This window comes from Pinus tabuliformis, chromosome 4_2, assembly GCF_031772625.1.
Source record: "Pinus tabuliformis cultivar Carrire ecotype Pingquan chromosome 4_2, CPIR1, whole genome shotgun sequence".
Taxonomy (NCBI): Eukaryota; Viridiplantae; Streptophyta; class Pinopsida; order Pinales; family Pinaceae; genus Pinus; species Pinus tabuliformis.
In genome coordinates, this window is record NC_142304.1 from 365,390,400 (window position 1) to 365,396,259 (window position 5,860).

Below are 5,860 nucleotides of genomic sequence, written 5' to 3' on the forward strand. Positions count from 1 at the left end.
TAGTTCAATATTTTTATATTAATGAAATGAAGTGTTTTTCTATTTCGTCTATGTGTTTATGATTATATTTTTAAGTTGTTGCATTCTTGTTTAATTTCGGATCAATTTCTATCCAAGTAATGGAAAATATATACTGAACAATGGTCACGACTATGTCAAAAAATTAAAATATAAATGGGGGGGTATCATGTGAGTACTATTTCTAAACAAACTATATATATAATTTTTTAAAGGGGTGTTTATATAGGTATGTTACACTGAGTTCCAACCTTACAAAGGGTAACCCTTACATCCTTGTATTTAGAAGATTATAATATTTTTGGTGTCAATGCCATTGGGAAAGAAAAAAAGGATTCTATTGTATCTGGGACCATTTTTATAGATGATTTGAAGTACATTATGGGGATATTAAGAGAAATACATTCTGTATCCAATTGATAAATATCTAGCCAAGAGTTTCAATTACATAACACATTCAACAATTCAAAAAAAAGAAATTGGATTCAAGAACATTCTAGAGGATAATTTGTTAGATATCATCATGATAACTTTAAATTGGAGCATTCAACATGAGTTATGTCTCTTTGAACTTTAATTCATGGAACATGTTCTTAGTGTGTCTAGGAAATTTGAAAGTCAAAAGTATGGCTACTAGAAGAGTGGTAATTATTAACTATAAAGAGAAAAATGTTGCCTCTCCTAACTTGACTCAACCTACAAGGTTAAAATATTAGAAAATATATGAAAGAAGAGTAAAGGAACTTTGTTTCAATTTTGACAATAAGTAAAGTAAGGGAAATAAATGTAGTGAGAATAAATCATTCTAAAGATATTTTGAATAAGAATAAAATCAAGAATTGGAACCAACACAATATCTAAAACAATAAAAAATACTCCATTGAGATCTTGTCATGCATTGGCTTGCATTACACAAATCCTCACTATGGAAGGATATATTAAAAACAAAAATGTAACTATGTTGAGTAATTATAGTGATACCCATAGCTTCATTAATATCGTGTTAGTGAAACTTCATAATTATACACACACTCACACACACCTAAGAAGTTCCATATTAAAAATCTCTCTATGGGGGAGTACTTATAGGATAGCTCCATGAATGCAATCTACATAGGTGGTGCTAATGTTGTAGTAGGGATCCAATGGTTACAATCATTGCTAGCATGGATCTTAATTTTTAGGAACTTTTCATGAGATTATCCATAAACAAAAGGAAAATTAACTCAAACATATCCAAAGGAAACTTTCTAAATTGATAAGCTCTAACAATACAACAAAAATACTAAAAAAATGACATGGTGTAATTTTTTTACTATTCTCACTAGATGTTCAAATAGGTAAACTATCTACTCTAGTAAATCTTCAAAAAGTTATCAATGCACATTCCAAGGTATTTAAAGAGATGCCTATGGGTTTTTCACATTCTTGAGATGATGACCATTATATTCATTTGTAACCAAGAAGTGTACCACCTAACATTAGGTCCTACATGTACCCATATGCACAGAAGTGTGATATTGAGCATTCCATTCAAGAAACTTTAAAGGTCAACGTCATCTGACCTAGCCAAAATTAGTTCTATTCACCAGTGGTGATATTTAAAAAAAAATGTTCCTGGTGTATGTGTCCACATTTTAGACAACTCAACAAAATGACTATTAAAGATAAATTTCCTATTCTTTTCATTTTTGAATTATTAAATGAATTACAAGGAACAATTTTATTTAATATGTTGGAATTCCATTCTAGATATTATCAAATTAGAATGAGACAGGGCCATTATGACATGAAGGTCATTCTGAGTTTTTGGTGATGAAATTTCACCATGGTAATGCACCTTCAACATTTCAAGGCTTGATGAAATTTATTTCAAATCCTTCCTTAGAAAATTTTTATTGTTATTTTTTTATGATATACCAATCTTCAATAAAACTTAGGAAAAATATGTACAACATGTTAAAATATTCTTACAACTATTGGAAGAGAAAATATATATACAAAGCCTTGTAAGTGTACCTTTGGACTTCAATAAGCATAATATTTGAGTTATATTATATATTATGAATGTGGAAAAGTAGAACCTAACAAAATTAAACAATGATGGAATTACTAATTCTCCAAAAGTTGAAGAAACTTAGAATAATCTTAGGGTTAACATCCTATGTTATCACCAAAAAATGACCACCTAGCCATTTCTAACTAGGTGGATAGAAATACACCGTGTAGGATTAATTTTACCATAGTAAAATAACTTTCAATGTGGGAAATAATTTTATAAACCACTTTTATTAAATTATTTTTTGATTTAAATAAAAAAAACCCATGAGAATAATTAGCTAAACCATTATTTATTTAATTTTCTCCATGAATAATTATTAAAATCATTATTTAAATAATTATTCCTTATAACATTTGACTAAATCCCCTAAGAATACTTAAATAAATCACTATTTATTTATTATTTTTTATTTCCATTATTGGAGTAATTTTTAAATCACTATTTAATAATTATTTCAGTTTCACCCCATTCTTAATTCTTGCAAAATAACCAGTAAACGGTTTGATTTGTTAATTATTTTTAAATAAATATATTTAACCATTTTAAATATTTGTTCCCTCTCCAATGAATATAATAAAGTATTCCAAGTAGTTAGATCTTGATTTGGTTAATATTGTTTTATTATTCCCCATCTCCAATATTAACTCAATACTTTGTTATAAATAGGAGGGTTTTTCATTCATCCTTCACCATGATCATAATCATTGTCACCATTATCATCATTTTTCTTTTGAGCTCCCATTTGAGTTCTCCACATTATGTCTCGGCTTTTCACATATTGAGAGAGAAGATCATTCTTTTAAGCATCAAGGACATCAAAGGACCCATCCCACGAAGGGGGACTTACAAACCCTTTTGTAGATCTCCTTCACTAGGTGTTTTTAATAAAGAATTTATTCAATTAAAATATTTCCATTTGGGTTGTTGCATTGGATATCTTTATTGTTGCTTTCTATTTTGGATCATCTATACTTTTTTTGTAGGTTTTCTATTTTTATTACAGATCTAAATCGTAAGAAACCATCAACTTGTTCTTAGGGTCACTTGTCACCTAGTGACTTAAGTGAAGTATTTTTGGTACACCTTCCAAGAAATCTCACACTAACAAATGGTGACTCCACTCAGTCTTTAAGTTACATTTGGCATCAATAAAGGTGACTCCACTACTGTAATAAAACTTTTCTTGGGTGACTGAAGTTTAAGAAAATTTTAGGGTTTTCTACGACTATTCTTAGCCTCTCAATTTCTATTTATAGTATTATTATTACTTTTTTTTCAAATTTTTGGATTCTAATGGTTTTTTGGTTCTTTTTCACAGGTCAGAGGTACTAGCGAAGAACGATAATTTTTTTTTTGAGTGATATCTATTGACCCAGAGTCCCAGGAGAAAAATGGACTTTTCAACCTCTGAACTACATTCCAGAGCACACTATTTGTCTGAAAAACTTCATTTTCCACTATTCCAGCTTAGTACCTATGTTTTCGTATTTTTCCATAAAATTTTCAAATTTTCTTTAGAATTATCGAGAGTGTTTTCTGTAGACTGGGTTGGGTACTTCAACTCTATTTTTAATCTCCCCTAGACCTAGATATGCTTTATTTGTCCCTTTTAGGAAGGAAAAATCCCCATATGATTTAGAGTACACCTCCATGTTGTTAGGAAGAGATTTGATAAGTGAGGATTCTATTGTTTTCAAAATTTTTAGTCACTGATTTTTAGAGTCTCATTCATTAATTTTTAGCTCTTTCAGATGGGTTTCATTTACCTTTTATCCCTTTAGAGTTTGTGTTTTCCTTTTCCCCCTTAGGATACCCTTGAGAATACTAAGTTTTAGAGCTTCACTCCTATCCTTTGCAACATATTTCACCTCTAATTTTCGTTGTTTGTCTGCACCATTTATAGCAAATTAGTTCCTGTAGATCTCAGTCCCTTGACATTAGATCATTTCAACCTTTTTATGTGCATTTTAGTAGCTTTTTTTCCCTCTCTTTCTTAAATTCTTGCTAAACCTTGTGGGTGGGGTTTTGTGTGCTTTATTGGCTTTTTATTTTCTGTCATTTTCAGATTTATATATAGTATTTAAACACTTTACTTTCAATAGCACATCAAATCATGAAACATGCTTAATTAACTCATCCACTTGACACATTATTTTTACACACTCACACCCTAAGCAAGCGTGAGTGGGGTTAACACTACTATGCCAAGACTTGAAACACTACACCTCAATAAATCAACACACATAGATTAATCCCACTTAGTCACTATGACCAAACAATCTTTGTAATGTAGGTGTAGGATTGGTGGGATAGGCTTACAATAAAACCCATCATTTGATTTCATTAAGACATAGAAATTGAAATATTAGGGACCTTAAAATGCTTTACCATCCCATGATACAAAGCCAAAGTGCATTTGAAACCCTATTTAGAGGGAGTTAGACTAGGTCATCATCCGATCAGTTCTCCTCAGGGCTACCCAACCCATGTCCCCATGCGTTGGTTGACTACCAAGAAGCTCAAGACTCGAACACCCCTATGGGACGAAGGTAACCCTAGTTACCAATCTAAGGAAAACAACCTATAGGACTAGCTGTGGGAAGTAGTTGGTTCTCTATCTCACCATTCTCTGGACAAATCTACCTGCAAGGATCAAATTTCGTCAAGTAAGAAGTCCTTTGGAAGGCCATTTGAAAAAATAGATCTAGGATTCTTTGAGGATTTAGATCACCTATAGGCTAGAGGTATTTTCTTTGATAGAACGTGTTTTCTTGTATTAAAGTAATATCATTAAAATATTTAGCTTACACTTGGCACCATTGCACTAGGTGTTTACTTGTTGTTTGTTTCTCTTTTATTCCTATTATAACCCTTTAGTTCTTAGCTCATTATTGTCTTGACGTCATTGTGCCTCCTAGGCATTTGTCACGTCAAATTTGAGGTCTTCACCCTCAATTCCCATTAGGACATATTACTCCTCCTCGTTGAGTTAGAGTACATCCTCCCAGTCCTTCACCGAGTCATCATTCTGATTCTGATTCTATTGATTCATCTAGTTCATCCTTTGACTTTGTGTCTTCTCAACCTTGTATTGCCACCACGTAAGGCACCAATGCAGGTACGGGAAAATAGGGCGCTAACCCAGGTACCAACCTAGCTACCCCCACTAAGGTGGTCACTCCTACTCCTTCGCTTCCTTTTATGGTTGGTTTGAGTCTCCTCAATTTCATCCAACTTATTAATGATCCTCTTCTTCCTAATCCCACTTGGCCAGCTATGCCTACTAAACTCCCTTCATATATCCTAAATTTTGAAGGTAATCCTGGAGAAGATCCAACTAATCATGTTCGCTCCTTCCACATGTGGTGTTCATCAAATTACATTATCTTGGCTCATATGGGCCTGACCCATATTCAGAGGTGATTTAGCCAAGAAAAGCTCAGTACTACTGGCCCTTTCGGCAATATTCCATGGAGCGCAGACTCAGGTCTCACCCAAACTAGTATGGGAGGGTGCTAGAACTAGGTTTTCACACCCTGGGGATGTCTGATGGGGTTCCTGGAGGGCTGTAGTATGACCCATCACTACGTGCACTTGATATCCCTTCGCAACCTGTGGTGCTACTTCCACGCAGCCCTATTCACGGCGCAACCCATATAATACCCAAGTTCCTTGCTATTTAATCTGTTATTACCTAATTACATAACCTGTGTGTGTAAGATTAATGGTTATTACAACATATTCAACAATCATATCACTGTGCATAATAAATAAACCAAT